At 44.8% G+C, this 18,890-nt stretch overlaps 1 long non-coding RNA gene across 1 annotated transcript in view; it reads left to right on the plus strand.

Annotated features, from left to right (window-relative positions):
* Positions 1–946: 946 nt before the first annotated feature.
* The window catches only part of LOC109313031, a 116,675-nt gene continuing 98,731 nt past the window's right edge, over positions 947–18,890 (plus strand). The window contains exon 1 of the long non-coding RNA XR_002101953.1: positions 947–1,316. This is a non-coding gene — a long non-coding RNA (uncharacterized LOC109313031). The remainder of the gene's footprint in view (positions 1,317–18,890) is intronic.

Below are 18,890 nucleotides of genomic sequence, written 5' to 3' on the forward strand. Positions count from 1 at the left end.
CCCACCCAGCCAGTGGCCAGTCCCGTGTCTTTTGCACACTCGAATAATCCTCTGAAATCAGTGCAGATCTGGCACATTCTGACTGTGAGATTGGGTCTCTGGCCGGTTGCACTCGTTGGCTACCAGCTCTGGCTCTCAGGATGCCCTGTTTCCCTTCGCTGTTTGCCGTCTGTGCAGCTTGGAAGCGGCACCCTCTCTAGAGAAAGATCTTTTGATTCCACTCCAGCCATCGGGGGGCTGCAGCTTTGAAGCAAATGAAAGACATCCCAAGTCATCGGGTCCAGGCTCGAGCGGGGCCAGAAACCATCCCCGTCTCTGTCCGGGCGAGGAGGGGGGGGGCGGGACATGCTGTTTTGACAGACATCTCTGATGCCCAGTGGCGAGCTGCGCTGGCAGCCAGCGAGCAGAGCGCGCCAATCAGGCTGTGGTTGCTTGGTTTAGCGGAGCCGAGCCGGCCAATGGGGAGGACGAGGGCTGGGAGCACTGCGTCGTTTTGTGTGCGGGTTGCGGGCGGGCAGCTGCGAGCCGCGGGCCGGGCGCGGGGGGGCTCGCCTGCCTCCCCATCCCCCACAAACTTTTACGGGGAGGGAGGATTAACCCCGCCCTCCCCGAAGAGCTGGAAGGACGAACAGCAGTGCAATGGGTGCATCTCCAGGCCCGGGGCGACCTTTACACCGGGGCTTCAAAAAATACAAGCCCTGAAGGGCACCGTGCTGCAAACACACGAGGCTTGAGCCCGCTCCTTGATTTGCATGGGGTGTGGGAGATGAGGGAGTGGAGGATCACAGAGAGAATAGCAAGTTTATCTGTTCCAAAAAGGAGAAATCCCCAAGTGTGTGTGGGTGTGTGTGTGGGGGGGTCCTAAAAAAAGAAAAGCGGCAAGCGGGGGGAGGTAAATATTAAAAAAAAAAAAAAAAAAGAGGTTAAAAAAGGCTCCTTCCAGCGGGGATGGAGATGTTTTCCTGGCTGCCCTTTGTCAGGAGAGGCAGGCACTGGGAGGTGGGAGGGAGAAAGCCGTCTCGTGCGCTGCCTGCCGGGCTGCCGGGCGCTCCCGGGAGAGGACCGCGGGGGGATGGACGGGGGCCGCGGCGATCTCCGCGGGGGCTTGCGCTCCTGGAAGATGAAGAGGGCGAAGGAGACACGCGGGGGTTGATGCGCTGCCGATCAGCCGCTGAGTATTTTACTGAAGAGGTTTTTTTTTTTTTTTTTTTTTTTGTGTGTGTTGTTTTTTTTCTTGCACACCCGCCTCCTTGCACTCCCGGGAAGGCGGCAGAGGCGAGGGGGGGGATAAGCTGAGGACAGAGAAGGAGAAGGCGGTGAGTAGATGCTGGGGCCGGGGGATGGATGAGCTCCGCGCCTGCTTTTGCATCCGGATGGCAGCCGCATGCCTTTGTGTGCCGGGGAGCGGGTGCTGCCCACGCGGGGCGCATCCTGCGGGGCCGCGGGGGGAAGGCATTGCTCAGGTGGCTCGTGGCTGCCTGAGAGATGAGCCTCTGCCTTTGTAGCGAGCGAAACTCTCCTTTGGATCTGAAAGCCTGAGAGCACCCGATGCCTTCACAAGCCTCAAATCCAAGGGCGGATTTTTTTTAGTCCCCTTGCCTTTGCCTGTGTCCCTGCAGCGCTGCTTTGCATGGTTGAAAGCTCACGTTTGCCAAACTTGAGCAACTCTTACTAGATGTTCAGATCAGGCGAGGTCCCATCTCATGGTGTCTTGTGTAGGCACTTGCCGGAGGGGATGTCTGTCCTCTCAAACATGTTTCCATTTCTGCAAGGTGCTCCCGTGCTGTGGCTGGGGTCAAAACTCCAGTTTTTGTTTTTAGTATGTTTAAAAATATGATGGTGATTTTTGCTCAAATCCCATTCCACCCCTATTACTATTTTCAACATTGCCTGCATGGATAGATCTGTGTTTATAAGGCAATATTTTTCCTTATATAGCAAGGGGGTTTATTTTTGACATAAAAATCCTGATCCCCAGTGACAAAATATTGACACTGGCTGATTGTATCTTCCTTTGGATGAAATGCTGCAGTCTGCATTAAGTACATTGCTTATTAAAGCCTTTCTAAATTAAACAGATATCCTTTTTACCAAACGGTAAAGATTGTGTTGTGCGGCTTTGAAGCCTGACATTTGACTGTCTCCAAAAATGTTACAAGAGACTGGAATAATCAGGGGACAAAAGGCAGTTTCATATTAAGTCTGCTTTGGAGCAAATTCTGATGTGTTCTGCAAAACTAGCACAACCTATGTATGGTGTCTAAAAAACCTGAAAGGCTGGATAGTTTCTACAGACAAAAAACCTGACAACAACAACAACAACAAAAGAAACAAGTTGTGAGCTATGGTATGTACCCATTAATGTAAGATATTTAGATGGATGGCTGTTAAATTTATTTTAAGCAACATCTCTATAAATGCTTGTACAAAATATTTAAATTATATGCCCCATTAGGCAAATAGGTTTATCTTTCCCTTGCCTGGCTAGAGGAATGTGTTTGGTGGGCAAGGTTTAGAGGAACAATACAGTTTGACTGCATAGTTTCACTGCATGGTTTATCCCCGTGTTTTGTCCAGTGATGCTTAGGATCTGTTCTGTCTGACGTTGGCTGTTATCTGTACAAAGTTGCCTTTTGCTGATTTGATTTTGTTATCCTGCGATTGCTCTCAGTAAAAATAACTGTAATCCACTGTGTTTAACCATAGGTTTGATCTGATACTTAGAGGTAACTGATGACAAATGATTCCCTCTCGGATGTAGTTTTAATCTTTTCATTCCACATTTCTGCAAGAGATTTTTGTTTCATTAGACCAATAAAAAAACCAATAAGAGCTAGCAAAAAGCAGGGTTGTTTGCAGTATATACAGTTATGACAGTGCATGGGCAACAAATTGTAATTCTTCCTTTTACTTGTACTGTATTTTATATAGGCTGTAGTTACCATATACTGATATTTTATCCTAAAGTTCTTGTATTTGCATAGGACAGTTGCATAACACCAAGCTTCTGTAACTGGTTTTAGTTGCTGCAATACACACTATTTCTGCAGTGTTTTTGTGTTTGCACCTGAAGTTTGCATCTGAAACTGAATGCCATCAGAAAGCCTGCTAGAACTCTTGTTGTACCAGATTTACAATTTGTTGTTCTTCATATTTTATTGTGTGGGTATAAATCATTGACACAAACTTTGTAAACAAATGTCTTTATGGCTAAGCATGAGACTACATTTAGCTTATTCCCTTCCATGTGTGACAGCATCTCTTACAGTCTGAATACATTCCATTAGTAATAACTACCAACATCATCTCAAAAGCAGAAGCTCTGATCAAATATTGCATGTGTGTTCCTTTCTACTACATACAAGGACAAGAGCCAAAATCTGTTACACCATTGTAATTTGGCGAACAGTTCATTAGATTCCGTGAAATTACTCTAGGTTTATACCTCTCTAACTGAAAGGACTGTGATGCCTAGTTTTTATTCTAGTTCAGATCGCATTACTCTTCGGAAGAGCTAGGGACCAAAGAGCATTTATTTCCTTATCAGAAAACATTTAGGACTTAAATTCACTAGACAAACATATTTTCTTCAAAAAGGGTATAGAATCATTACTGTAACATTAAAAACTAGAACAAAGAGGCCTGGACAAGTGCTCCAGGTCAGTTCTAAATGGGGTCCACACCTTCGGTAGCAATAAGCAGAGCTAGGTGTCTCTGCTACCATAGGAAGATGTAGGACTTGACTTGCTTATGAAATATTTCCAGTCTGACTTGCCTCCTCCATTTGGAACAAACAACCATAAATGTGACAAATGTGGTACATGCTCTTTGTTTCAGTTTGCCCTTTCTCTTTCCCATGCAACCAAAAAAACCCCCCAAAAAGCCAACCAGAAAGACTAACTCTTCCATTAGAGTAGACTGATGTTTTGGGACTAACTCCGCCGGACTAACTCAGAATACACCTGTTTCACAGATCCACATCTCCTAGCGTACTGTATATAAATAGAATGAGATACATTTACACGTCTATTTCTGTGCAGTGTTCTAGGAGCATAGTAAGATTTAATAAAATCCAGTCTTTTAAAAGGCTCACAGCCAGCCCTCCAGCAATTACTTTTTTAAGAAGTAGCATTTTGGTGTTCATACATAGCTAATCACTGCCTCTATTATTCTTCATTACCTTATAAAAATGCTACCTCAGACACAACATCAGACCAACTGCAGAGGCTTCCTCAGCTTGATAAAGGGTATTTGCACCTGAAAGGTTGCAAAGAAGAAATTTTCCAACTATTTGAGTTGGTCTAATAAAAGATTTACCCAAAGAACCTTGTCTCCCATGTCTTTAGACCAACACGGCTACAACCCACACCCCTGCCATCAGATAAAATCTCTTTCATATAGCCTGAGTTACATTAATTGACTGCTGGGGTGCTTCACTGAAGTTAGCGGCTTTGAATCACCAATATGCACATTTCTTCCAGCACTTTTTTGAGTTCTTAAGTAAGAATGTGTAGGGAGCCATGTGTTAAAACTGAATGTGTGCCCCTAAAATATTTTAATCTGTTGTAAAGGACACTTAAATTCAGTCAATGTCTACTCCTACTGAAAAGTGATTGAATACTTCCTCTGCTAAGAGCTGTCATTATTAGGAGTGCATCACTGTTGAAACTGAGAGTGTCCCTGTGGAAAACAGTCAGTTTGACTACTGAACGTACTAGCATACCACTAAAAATTACTTACCAGCATTTCCATAGGAACTCATTATTTTAGGCTTTTGAACTATACTCGGAAGAATATCGTGTATTCTGTTTCTCTAAATTTATTCCCTCATGTTTGGCTACAGAATTGTATGCTCTGTCACCCGAGCACCAGCCCTCTAAAACTAAGGGAAATATCAGTTTTTCTAGCTTAAGTAAGGTAAAATGTGGTTTTTGAGGATCTAGGAATTTACAACTCCAGTTCTAGTCAATAGGTGCTGCCAGATTACCAACATGTCTAACAATACAGTCTTTAGAGGTGTGTTGGGTATCGAGAATCATTGCACTTTTGAAGACCAGCACTTAAGTGTTGATGTTTTTAGAAGTCTAAACTTATGCATAGGCTAGAAAATAATAAGAGTTGCTACAGTAAGGAAAGAAAGTATGATTCCAAATCATGCAGTCTCTCTTTATCTCTTTCCCAGGGATCTACTCATCTGATCTTACAGATGTATTACTTACGTTAGTAATATAGTCCTGGATTAATCAGCTGATATTGATTGCAGTGAGACAAGTTGAGTAAGGATTTAAAAGATTAGACCCTGGTATTTTTTGTGATTTTTACAAAACAAAGCTAGTTTTTCAGGTCACAGACTCAAATATGATATTCAGCAATAACAAAAATGTAATTGCCATCTGACAGATGTTTGGTGGCCCAATGCACTGAGAAGTTGGCCTTAGACTGTTTTGTGCTCAATGAGTTCTCACCTTGCAGTAGTCTTAGAGACCCAAAGGCTGCACCAACCTGAAGAATAAGTGATTCCATCAAAAAGACGGTTCCTCCATTTTAGACGCTGCATCGGGTTGGAAGTTTGCAGTGGTGCTGTTCTTGGCGTCTTGGTTCTGTGGCTACAAGATTTCAGTCCCTTGTATTGTAAAAGCACCACTACTTTAGGAATTCCACTTCACATAAAATGGAGGAAAACTATGCCATTGTGTGTGACATAATACTTTAAAAGGATGGAAATGTGTAAAATGACGCTATTGCTACAGCTCATGAAAACCAGGCGATAAACCCTATCTTTGAAGGCACTGAAGTAAAACTTAAATTGGCTAATGCATGATGCTGCTTTAAGATAAATGATTTTGAAACAAAAAATGTTGCCCCTCCCCTAACAAGAAAATTTGTAACATTTAGCAGCAATAACACTTTATTGCGTGCAGCTTTCACTGTAATCAGTAATCCTCAAGAATAATATTAAAAGGCCTCATCAGTGATGACTGTCTTTGGGTTTAAGTGACTGATTTGTGTTTAGTGTCTGCAACAGAAAACTACTTAATCCTGTTGCCTGTGAAACATACCTAGTAGCAGCTACAAGGTATTAAGATTTATTAAGGACACCTGGAGAAGACTGTCTTTCTACTTCCACTCCCCATTTTATAGTGTACTGGAAGAACCATTCTCTGTTGCTGGAATACGTGGAGAAAAACACCATGCTGCCCATAAGATAGTTTCTTTGGCCCTTTAAGATTTTTATTCCGTTATGTGCTTGACTGCAGCATTAAAATCTTCCATGTATGTTTCAGTTAACATTTGTTCTAATTATGGTTTTCCTGCCTCTTTGGATACATGCATCTTATTTCAGAAACTACTACAGTATTTCCATGAGCTACAATATGGAAATATGCCAGTGCGTCACTGATCTATTAGCTTATGATTTGTAGGTCAGGAGGAAATTGAGATTTTGCTGTCTAAGCAGTATCATCTCTGCTGCTTCAGTGCTTACATGACATCTCAAGTTGGCTGAAGATTAAAAGGACATTGTCAAGGTATCGTTCACAATTTAATTTTTTAAAATTTATTTTATGAACTTATTGCTGTCATAAGCCTTTGGAAATTTGAAATCTGGTGCTTTCCAGGCAGATTTTTTGTCCTCCAGAACAATGGCTTATTATATGGCTGATTATAGATTATTTAAGAGTACTGAAGCATTTAGTTTATTCAGAAAGCTGATAATAAAGATTCATAGATTGGACACTGGAAATGGATGGGGAAAGGGGAGAACAAGTAAATCACTGATCAGTTTGCCGTCAGCCAATTTTGACATTTCTTATGATGATAAAAACCACATATATTATTTTTTCTTCCCTTTAAAATTGTATGCATAATAGTTTTTAAGAGCATACAAGTAGGCAGTCCCTTCCTTCCCATGTTCTGTCACCTTTTGTAAGTAGACTTTGTTTTCAGTTGGATGCATTTTGAGATGCTTAATCAAGTGTTCTCCTATAGATCTGTAGAGCTACACAGTTCCCATTGATTTCATTTCGGCTCCACGTAGAGATGGAGTCTTTGGGGGTAGCTTTCCTGGCAGAATCAGGGTCCTTGTTCTACACCTTGCACCTTTGTTGTTCAGAAATGGATTTTCTTTAACTTAGTTCTGATGAAAAAGACAATGTAGTCCTTGCCACCAGAAGTTAATGGTCGAAGGACAAGCAATATCAGATGGAGGAAGTACAACTTAAGAAGTGAACTTGTTAACTTCATAAATTCCTTGAGCTTGCTCCTTTCAGTTACATGCCCATCTGAGGCAAAAGTTAAGTGAGGAGCTAGATGGTGGTTTGAGAAGAGGCCAGAAGGAAGCACAGGAAGGTTCCAGGCATCAGAATCCAAGATCCACATGTAACCTGAGTGCCTGGATTTGTGCTTTCTGATCTAAACCAAGGTTGCCAACTCTTGGCATGCCACAAGTTGCACAGACAACCTGTGTGTGTAGCACATGGTGCTCAGGGAGGGAGCAGGGAACAGAGACAAATAGGGTAGGGAGCAGAAAGCAGAGCATCAGATCAGGTAGGGGAAAGGGATTAGAGTGGCACTCAAGAAGGGTGTGGGGCTTATCTTGTGGTACCCCTACCAAAAAGGTTGGCTTCCACTGATATAAATTAAATCCTTATGGCTACCCTAAAGTGACATAGGTGTGCAGCATGTCTTATCATGTTCTTAATGATAAGAACTTGGGTGATCATATGTTTCATGCAGTGTTTTGTAAAGTGTCATTGTAGTGTGTTTGTCTGCATTAAAAAGTATGTTTCTCGACCTCCTAATAAAATGCCCACCTGCTAGTTTGCCAGTGTCAGGTCCCTGAACGTTACTTAGAATAAAATCATTAAAATATTTAGGACTTTTGTCTTTAAAAAATTAATTAGAAACATTTAAAATCTTGACAATGCTTTTAAAAAATGTAGAGACTTCCCAATTGGACCCATTTTAAGTTGTCTAATTGGTAATGTTACCTTCTGGGAATACTGTAAGATCAGAAATATATATATTAAATCAGTTGACAGCATTTAGCTGAGTCTAGATATTTTTTTGTAAACTAGATGATGGATTACTTTAGCAAAAGCAGCCCTAGTTTCAGTGTGGGTAATGGCTACTGTATAGCTGTTTTTTAAGTTCTGGAAATTCATTTGAGTTGATGTCCTCATTCAAATATAAACAAAACTGCTTTGCTTTCAGTAAAGAGCAGTCATGAAAACTGTACTTTGTAGGGAAAATGCAACCTTCTTTTATCACTAGAATAATGACTTTGCTTAATTTATTTAAATTTGTAACAGTGTTAAACAAGTTAGTGAAACTGCAGCCAGTGTAGGTAGGAGTTTAATAGGCTGCCCTTTAGTTGTTATAGCACAGGGGCGGGCAATTATTTCAGGTGGAGGGCCGCTTACCCAATTTTGGCAAGCTGTCTAAGGCCCCATGGGTAGCCCCACCCCTTGACAAGTGCCCTGCCCCCTGGTCACCATCTTGGGACCAATGTCCCAGGGCCAGCACCGGTGGCGCCCAGAGCAGGGCACAGGCTGGCAGGGGTCTGTGGAATCGGGCTGTGCTGCATCATAGAGCCCCTCCTGGCTGGACCCTGTATCCCTGCCGCCCTGCTCTGGGCCCTGCTGGCGCTGGCCCTGGGACACTGGTGCAAACCCTGTGCTCCCTGCCCTCTCACTCCCAGTGACCCCAACCCCATGGTACAGGAGGTGGGGTAGTGTACAGCCCCGACCCCCTGCTCGCCGGCAGGGAAGGAGCTGGTGCAGAGCGTGGGGAAATGCGGCCCCTCCCCTGCTCTGTGGCTGGTGCTCCCTGGTGCAGCCACTCACAGCCTACGCAGGCCTGTCCTGAGCAGGTATAGGCAGCCCCACATGGGCTGGAAGTGGCTGCAGTGAGGGGCATCTGGCACAGGGCGAGAAGCTGCTTTTTCCTGCGCTCAGTACCAGCTTGTAACCAGTCTCTGCAACCAGCTGGAGCCCCACGCTGGCTCTGGGCTTGCCTGTCAGGGCTGCGCAGTGTCAGCAGCAGCTGTCACCCCTTCCTCGCTTGCTGCGCTGGGCAGTGTTGGCTGCTGCTGCCCACCCAGAGTTCGTACGCTGGGCAGCACAGAGGCGGTGGTGGCAGCCTTACTGCAGCCTACCATGGCGCAAGCTCTGGGTGGGCAGCAGCAGCAAACACTGCCCGGCGCGACAAGTGGGTGGGGGTGGGCACAGCTGCTGCCGCCGTAGTGCAGCCCCGATGGGTGAGCCCAGAGCCAGCGCAGGGCCCTGGTTGGCTGCAGGGGCGGGTTACAAGCTGGTGCTGAATGCCAGGGAAAAGCAGCCCCTTGCCTGCCCCCTGCACTGCAACCGCTCACAGCCCACGTGGGGCTGCCTGTGCCTGCTTAGGACAGCCCTGTGCAGGCTGCGAGGGGCTGCAGCACGGAGTGCCAGTCATGGGATGGGGGAGGGGCCGCATTTCCCTGTGCTCCGCACCAGCTCCTTCCCTGGCCTCCCCCTCCCTTACCTGAGCTTCCTGCTCTGGGCTGGTCCCAGGCCAGAAGCCCCTGCTGGGGATTCCAGCTGGGGGTGGGGTGGGGCCGGGCCCCTGCTCTTGCATGAGCCCTCCAGGTTTCCCCTGGGTCCTACTGCCCCTGGTTCCTGTCATTTTTGAACTAAGCCTGACCTGCTCCACCAGGCTTTAAACTAAGCCTGCTAGGGGATGGGGGGACTACTGCCACTGTTGGCCCGCTGAGCAACCCTTGCAAAGCCAGCAGGCCAAGGCGCCTAAGGGACCCTACCCCTGCCCCTGCCCCAGCCCTAGAGCAAGCTGCGGGCAGGGCAAGGCAAGGGCGCCCAAGGGGACACTTGCCTGCCTGTACACAGATGCCAGGAGCTTGGGGAATAAGCAGGAGGAGCTTGTCCTCCTGCTTAACACAAATAATTATAATGTCATAGGGATAACGGAGACCTGGTGGGACTCCACCCATGACTTGACCACGGATATAGACAGCTATACCCTGTGCGAGTGGACAAAAGGGGTGGGGGTGTAGCTCTCTATTTCAAGCAGGGCTACGCATCCCTACAAGCCAACATTGGCACCCAGGGTGGATGACTAGAGACCCTGTGGGTTAAAATCTGTGGGGAACATGGCACAGGAGATATGCTGGTGGGAGTCTACTACAGACCTCCTTCCCAGAATCAAGAGATTGACCAGGAGTTTGCCAGGGAATTGGCTGAGGCTGCATGCTCCCAGTCCATGGTTGTCATGGGGGACTTCAGCTACACAGACATCTCGTGGGAAGAGCACTCGACCAAATCTGAATGGTCGCAAAGCTTCCTCGTGCGTGGATGAGCTCTATCCGACTCAAGAAGTCTGTGGGCCAACAAGAGGCAAAGCGCTGCTTGACCTGGTACTGGCAACTGGGGATGACCTAATCAGCGACCTAACGATTGAAGGGAAGCTGGGTGATAGCAACCACAAGCAGATCACCTTCACCATCCACCAAAAAGCTGTCAAGTCAGTCAGCGGTACAGAGGTCCTCGACTTCAGGAGGGCTGACTTTGACAAGCTCAGGAGACTTGTTGGTGAGGCCCTAAGGGACCATGACCCCAAAGGGAGGGGAGTCCAGGAACGGTGGTTGCTCCTCAAGGGAACGATCCTAGATGCACAAGCTAAGTCTATTCCATCTCAGAGGAAAGGCAGCAAGAGGGCACAGCAGCTCCCTTGGCTCTCCAGGGAACTAGCTGTTCTCCTGTGTCTAAAAGGACAGACCTACAAAGGATGGAGGATGGGATCCATCTCCAAGGAGGAATACTCTGCAGTGGTCCAGACCTGAAGGGAGCAAACTAGGAAAGCCAAGGCTGCCATGAAACTCCAACTGGCTACAAGTATCAAGGACAATAAAAGGTTCTTTTTTAGATATGTGGGGAGCCAGAGGAAGAGCAAGGGCAACATTGGACCCCTGCTAAACCAAAAGGGAGAACTGACGACCGATGCCCAGGAAAAAGCCAACTTGCTAAATGGGTACTTTGCGTCAGTCTTTCACAAGTCCCATGGGACACCCCTGCCCATTACGGGACAGAGACACTTAAGTGAGGGTGGTTCCTTGCCCTCCATCAATACTGACCCTGTGAAGGAACAGTTTGAGAGGCTGGACACCTTCAAGTCAGCTGGCCCTGACAATTTCCACCCCAGAGTACTCAATCATCATAGCTCAGCCCTTGGCACAGATCTTCGAGAGCTCCTGGTGCTCTGGTGAAGTGCCCAATGATTGGAAGAAGGCCAATATCATGCCTATCTTCAAGAAAGGGAGGAAAGTGGATCCGGTAAACTACAGGCCCATCAGCCTGACCTCTATCCCGGGGAAGGTCTTAGAAAAAATCATCAAGGAGGCCATTCTTAATGGACTAGCTGATGGCAACATACTGAGGGATAGCCAGCATGGGTTTGTTGTGGGTAGGTCATGCTTGATCAATCTCATTTCCTTTTATGACCAGGTGACCTGTCACCTGGACAAGGGGGAGGAGATTGATGTCATATATCTTGACTTTTAAAAAGTGTTTGATCTGGTATCCCATGATCACCTTTTGGCAAAACTGGCCAACTGCGGCCTCGGGTCCATGACAATCTGCTGGCTGGGGAATTGGCTCCATGGTCAGACCCAGAGGGTGGTGGTTGATGGAAGTCAATCATCATGGTGTCTTGTGGCTAGTGGGGTCCCCAAAGGCTCTGTCCTTGGACCCATATTGTTCCACCTCTTCATTAATGATGTGGACACTGGAGTCAGAAGTGGACTGGCCAAGTTTGCTGATGATACCAAACTTTGGGATAAAGCACCCACACCTGAGGACAGGGGGGTAATCCAGACTGACCTTGACAGGCTCAGGAAATGGGTGGATGAGAACCTGATGGTGTTTAACACCGAAAAATGCAAGGTTCTTCACCTTGGGAGGAAAAACCTGCAATATGTCTATAGGCTCAGCAGTGCTATGCTGGCTAGCACTATGGACGACAGGGACTTTGGGGTCAGGATTGACCACAAGATGAACATGGGCCTGCAGTGTGATGCTGCAGCCAGTAAAGTGACCAAAATGTTGGCTTGCATCTACAGATGCTTCTCAAGCAAATCCCAGGATGTCATTCTCCCATTGTACTCGGCCTTGGTGAGGCCACAGCTGGAGTACTGTGTCCAGTTTTGGGTTCCACAACTCAAAAAGGATGTGGAGATGCTTGAGAGAGTGCAGAGGAGAGCCACGCGCATGATCAGAAGTCAGGAAAACCGATCTTATGACAACAGGCTGAGAGCCATGGGATTCTTCAGCCTGGAAAAGCACAGGCTCAGGGGTGACCTGATGGCCACCTATAAGCTTATCAGGAGTGTTCACCAGGATCAGGGGGAACGTTTGTTCACCCGAGTGCCCCAAGGGATGATGAGGTCAAACAGTTCTGAACTCCTGCAAGACCATTTTCAGGAAGAACTTATTTACTGTCCGAGCCCCCAAAGTCTGGAATGGCCTGCCATCAGAAGTGTTTCAAGCACCTACTTTGAACGCCTTTAAGAGAAACCTGTGTTTTTCTTGCTGGGATCCTACGACCACAGGTGCTTTCCTGCCCCTGGGGCGGTGGGCTGGACTCTGATCTTCCGAGGTCCCTTCCAGCCCTATGTCTATGAAATCTATGACAGATAAATTTTAATTTTAAAAAAAATTTTAGGGGCCCTGCAAGCCGGATAGAATGGCCTTGCAGGCCGGATGCAGCCGTCGGGCTGTATTTTGTCCACTCCTGTTATAGCAGGATAATTTCTGCATATGACTTGGAAGCATATTCGTGAACTTCCTCCATAACCCATTCTAGTGACAATGAACAACGTTGTACAGTGATAAAATATCACCTTTATTTTTGACAATCAAGTCCTCGAACTTTGAATGACTTGGCTTCTGGACAGCAATAGTAATTAATTCTCATCCAGATTATAGCTGGAATACTCCTATGGGTACCAGAAATGACTACAACTACTTTCAGTAAACAACAGTGTCCTCCATTGCTCGATTCATTGTGAGGTAATTTGCTTACTTGTTATGCAGCTAAATAAGCACAAGATAATTATGTTTGCTCATTTTTGTAGCGTTTTTAAAAATTAAAAACTTGTTTTAGTAGAAAAAGTTACAAAGATTCCCAGAATACCCAAAAATGCTGGCAGCTTCACTCCATACATGGCATATCTTAGGAAGGAGACTCCTTAGGAAAAAGACTTTACATTAGACATCATGCTAAAGTATGATGCCTTATGGAAAGTCTACCTACAAGCTTAATTATATTAAAAGGTTTTACTGAACATTCAGTTATTCTGTGTATTCGCACTTTCAATTTTTCACTTTTGTTGATGGTCATTTAAATGCTTCTGACATGCACTAGCATGACAATATCACACTTGTCCCTACCTGCGGAAATTCAAATACATGTTGCTTTAAGAGTACCGTATTTACTTGATTAGAAGGTGAGGTGTTCCCCCGTTGTTTAACATAGGGGGGAAAAGCCCCTCATTTTACAAGCCAGCACAAGGTGAAGGTGGGAGGAGGAAGGGGAGGCAGCTCCTGCAGCTCTGGCCCCAACCTGGGGTTGGAGCCAGAGCCATAGCTGCTGCTTCCCCCCACCCCCGCCCCACCTCTGCATGCACTGCCACTCCTCCTCTGCAACCCCCAGTCTCCCACCCCACAATGTGCTTCTCCCTTTCTCCCTCCACTTTGCTGCACTCCTCTTTACTTTTGCTTTGTGTTGGCAGGCTCCGTGTCTGTCGCAGGCTGGGGCACAGAGCATGGCTCCAGCCTGGCCCCATAGCAGTGGCACAGAGTTGGCGCTACTGCTCCAGTCTGACCCCATCACAGCAGCGCTGGCTCCCTGCCACTGCAATGGGGCTGGGCTGCAACCATGCACTGGGTTGCAGCAGGGACAGAGCCTGCTAGTGTGGAGCAAAGGTAAGGGGGAGAGGGGCTGAGGGGCAGATAGTGGGGGAGAGACTTTGCGGGGAGGGGGAGATTTAGTGACAGCCTTCTATGCACTGTGAGGCAGGCTACTAGTAAAGTCTTGCCTGCTGTGTGCACTGGACTGAAAGGTTAAATATCTAGAAGTAGTGTGCCTTTTTACTCCTATGCCTCAGTCTGGCCCTCCACTTCGGTAGGGAAATGGCAGTGCAGTGCATCTCCACCACACAATGCTTGCTTATATGTTATAAGTTCAGGTCAGTTGTAAAGTCCTTGGGAGCAGAATGGTGAAGGGTAGTAATATCACATAATATCACATTTAATACACTTGTGATCAGTAGTTCTTATTCTTTCACTCAAATGAGCATGTAGGTATACACACTTCCAATTTAGAAACAAACCTTGTTAAAAGGAAACACTTCTATTAAATGCTAGTCTCAACAGTCTTGTCAAAACTTTAAGGAAGATTTATTAATGCCAATTTATAAAACAGTTATAGTCCAAGATTAAACTTATTCTATGCTAGTTTTGCAAGTATGTCAATAATACACACAGAAATGTCCCTAAGGTATTAAAAAGATAATTTTACTGTATTCAAGGGCCATAAATTTAAGAGCTTCCAGTAAGTTTAAGGTGTAATTTCTTCCCCTGGTTGAATAAATATCATATTTGACTTTATTTTATCAATGAAATGTCAAGTGAAGTATCACACATGAATCCTGACTTAAACTGGCAGTGTTTTGCTTCCTTGCACCACAGGCTGGGTCATGCCATGCTGGTATAACTCCTTCACATATTTTTAGTTTAGTTCTTCTTTAATTCAGTGTGACAATACAAGTAGTGAGTTATTGACGGCAGCTAAAGTGAGACCATTATGGCTGTAATCAATAACACACCTGCACAGAATAACAACTACTACCAGGAACATATTTTGTATTGATTTAGAACTCTTTGCCTTCTTTAGGTCCCCCGCTCTGGTACTTCCAAGATTTAAATAACAATATCTCAGCTTTAGAGAAGAGGTTACAGAGTTAAATACTAAGAAATGATGACATATCAAGATGTAGATTACACAATTAAGATTTCACTGCAAACTGAACTAGTACTTGCTAAATTCCTGTGGGCTCTCATTCTGGACTCAGGTGGCTCCTTACCTTAGCCTGCAAGATAATGCAAGTGAAAAGCCATGTTCCCAGTCCAGGGGCCATACTTACACAAAGGATGATATGACAAGTTGCTTTAGATGTGAAGTGATAATGGAAACCACTGAGTGGCCTATTAAAAGTTTGGTAATATTTCCTGATTGCCACAAGTAACAGCTCTGACCTTAAACTAAAATTTAATCCCTCTTAATTGCATTCCTTTTTCTTCTGAGTTTCTCACTAATTGAGTAGTGTCAGAATGATGTTGTAGGCGTGATGGTCCAAGAATATGAGAGGCAAGGATTTTTGGGTCGTATCATTTATTGGATCAACTGCATAGCTAGGATCAAGTTTGACAAGGTTTCAAATGCAAAATATAATCTGAAGAAGAATGATTTGCATTTGAAAGCTTGTCTAACTTTATCCCAACTATGCAGTTGGGTCAATAAAAGATATCACCCCAAAATCTTTGCCTGTCTCTGAGGAAGTTTTCATAAAAGGACACCATTTAAAAAGATTGTTACCACTTTTTATCTTTTTTATGCTTAAGATTGATGGAATTCAACAGGAGATACAGTTTATATTCAGGCTGCTAGGAGCTGCAATATTCCTTGCAATATGCCTTTCTACACCAGTTATTTTATTGGTCAGGTGAGCAGCCAAATACATGCAATAGTGATTTACCATACAGGTGTGTTGAACAGAATAAAGCCACCTAATGGACTTTTAGAATGATAAGAAAACTTTAATGCTACACCATGGATAATCTCAGCCTATGAAGGGTTTCCTCAGCTGCAAATCCAATTGTCCATATGGATTTCTGTTGTACTTTGCAGATTTTGCATTTAAAACTGATCTGAGATCATTTTCAGTCTGAAATCTTAAACCTATATTTTATTCTGCTAGGAGTCTACTTAATAGTTTAGTGGCCTAGACTTAAAATTGTTCTACTTGTAATGCTAATACAGCCTTCATAACAGAAGCAACAAGCATTTGCTATAAGGGATTTCCAGTTAGCTTCCAGATCTTTGTTACTTGTCTTCTATTCAGCAGTATACATCAAAGCTCTAGTTAATCAAGGGTTCAACTAAGTCACTTGTGTTTTATTGATAAGTGTCTTTTCAAGACTGCTTAACCAAATCCTTCCATGTGACTCTAAGTTACCTGAAGTAGATCTGACTGGACTTTTAGAAAAATTCAATTTTTCTCCTACTCTTCTTGTAAGTTTTGTCCTCTCACCCTAATGGGCTGGTGTTAGGATGACAATCCCGGAGCAAGATGGATAAGAATCCAGAACACTGGAGTGGTGTTTTACTCAGGATGGAGGCATCCATGAAGTCTTAAGAGTTTGAACAGAAGTGATGAAAATAATATGTAGTTGATATCATTGGTCCTGTTTGTTTTAAAAAAGTTTTACTATTAATAACAATGTAAATGCAAAATCATTGAAGAAAACAAAAAGGATAATCTGTATGTCCATTTGCTACTTTAACCTGAACAGTAAGTATCAAAAACATCCTATTTTCTATGTGATGTTTTCTGACTAGGCTGAAAATATTTATTTATTGTCTTACACTGGGAGATGTCTTGGTGTCTTCTCTAGATATCTGTATCCATTCCTGCTGCGAGTCACTGATGAGAGAGCCAGAGCTGGCCTTAGGGAAAATGGCAACCTGGGTGAACTTGTATTTTGGCACCCTCCTCTCACCCCCAAGTCAGCAGTCTTGCTGCAGATAGAGGCAGGCAGGCAGGGGCACAAGATGCAGTCCGGTGGGAAGGCGAGGTAGCATGGTGTGCCACGCAGGTGGCTGGGCAGGCACTGCTGCTGTCTGCATGCGTCTGCCCCGGCTCCTCAGGAGCAGTGGCTGGAGTTGGGGGCTGGCTGGGCTGGGCACTGCTCCTCCTGTCTGGGGCAGGGCAGGGCAGGGGGAGAGTGCTGCTGTGTGCATGGGCTTCTCACAGGTGTGTGTGTGCATATGTGTGTGGCACCCCCTTGGGCAGTTGCCCATGTTGCCCACCCCTAAAGCCAGCTCTGGAGACAGCAATCTGTTCAGGCATTTCTTTGGCTGTTATAACTTCTGACTAATAAACAGCTCCAGTCTGGGATAGTAATATGTTTTGCAGCCTGGCTTGTTCAGACATTATTTGAAGGCAGATCAGTGGTGAATGAACTGAACATAAAAAGAGCACATAAGGACTGCTTGGTGATTTACAGAGAAAACAGTCTATTGGCTGCGACTTTCAAAGAGTTCTTAGGAGCTTAGGACCAAATTGTCAAGGAACTTTAGGCATCTGTTGAAATCAAAATTAAAATACTACCCCATAAAGCTTTCCCACTACAATCAATGGCAGTTTAGTGCCTAAAACTCTTTGGGCCTTAGACACTGACTCCCAATGACTCGTTTCCTTTCAGCTTGCCTGAACGTTTTGACATTAGTATATAAGCCTCAGAATGGTGTTGTTTGTTAAAATGTTTTGGGAGTGAAGGTATTTTAATAGAATTAAATTCTTAAAGATATTCAAAATCCATCTGCAGATTAACTTTATAAACATGTGCCAGAGTTCTCAGGCAATCAGGCTAAGAGGGACATTCAGCATGCTAGTAGCTTGGATCCACTCTGGGGTTTTTGGTCCTCTGATGCCCTAGCATGCATGATGTTGGCATAGTGATGTTATCTGTGGAATTTCATGGGAGTATGAAGCTAACAGACATCTCGGGGATCAGCAGAATACTTTCATGTATATAGCTTAGAACTGCCTCTGCAGTTTTGCAAAGCAAAAAATTAATCCTCTTCTTAGCCAGATTATTTTGGGGCACTCAGCAAATTTCCAAATTTACATAAAATCCATTTGAAGTTTTCTTATAAATGCGAAGAACTTCAAAATGTAACACTTTCATTTATACTAATGGATGCTGCCTATCTAAATCCAGTTTCTAGCTGCGGCTGTACTAGTTATACAATATGGAACATACCTAGCTGTGTAGGGTTACCCAGTGGGCTAGTTTGCCCACAATTAAACAGATGAATACACACATGAGAATATTCCAAAACGCTCAGTTAGCAAATTCTTGTGATTTTCTTTCTTGTAGAAGGGTTGTGTGCTTGGTAACAGTAGCATTACCAAGTGGCATTGTGAATGTCAAGCACTGTTCTGCAAGAACATTTACCTCATCTTGTAACTCTGACCTTGTGTACTCAATTTTTTCCTGAATTATGTCTGTTTTTCATGCCTTACCCAAGAGATTTCCTTCTCATCCTTTTGGATGAACTTAAAGCTGATAAAAGCCAGCGCTGTGCCTGGAGTATCGCACAGACAATGACATTTTATCTGGGCAGAGTTTGAAAGTTTCACGCATTAAAATGGTTCCACGGTTGGTTCTGACACAATCCAGTTCAGAAGAACAGGAATCCTGCGATGAAGGAGAAATGTCTTCACTTCTGTACCCATTCCCCCTCTCTCCCTTTGTGCCTTTATAAACTCTTGGGACAGACTCTGAAGATGCACAGTGGGGCGGTGACAAAATGTCACCGGGGCATACACTGTAGCATGTAGTTGCAACCATTTCTGAGTCAACTGCATCTTTGAACCCCCAATGGCCACCTCGAGGCCTCAAGTTTTTTTTGGGGGTGGGATCTTGTATCCATTGTCTCCAAGCTAAGGCTGAAGACTTCTGCAGTTCACTGTGCTCACCTCACCAGTTCTGGTTTGCATTTACCACGTGTATTTCTTTTCTCTCAGGAAATGATGGGTTTTTCAATGGCTAGCCAGC

Source organism: Crocodylus porosus, unplaced genomic scaffold (assembly GCF_001723895.1).
Source record: "Crocodylus porosus isolate Cpor-Errol unplaced genomic scaffold, CroPor_comp1, whole genome shotgun sequence".
In the NCBI taxonomy this organism is placed as follows: Eukaryota; Metazoa; Chordata; order Crocodylia; family Crocodylidae; genus Crocodylus; species Crocodylus porosus.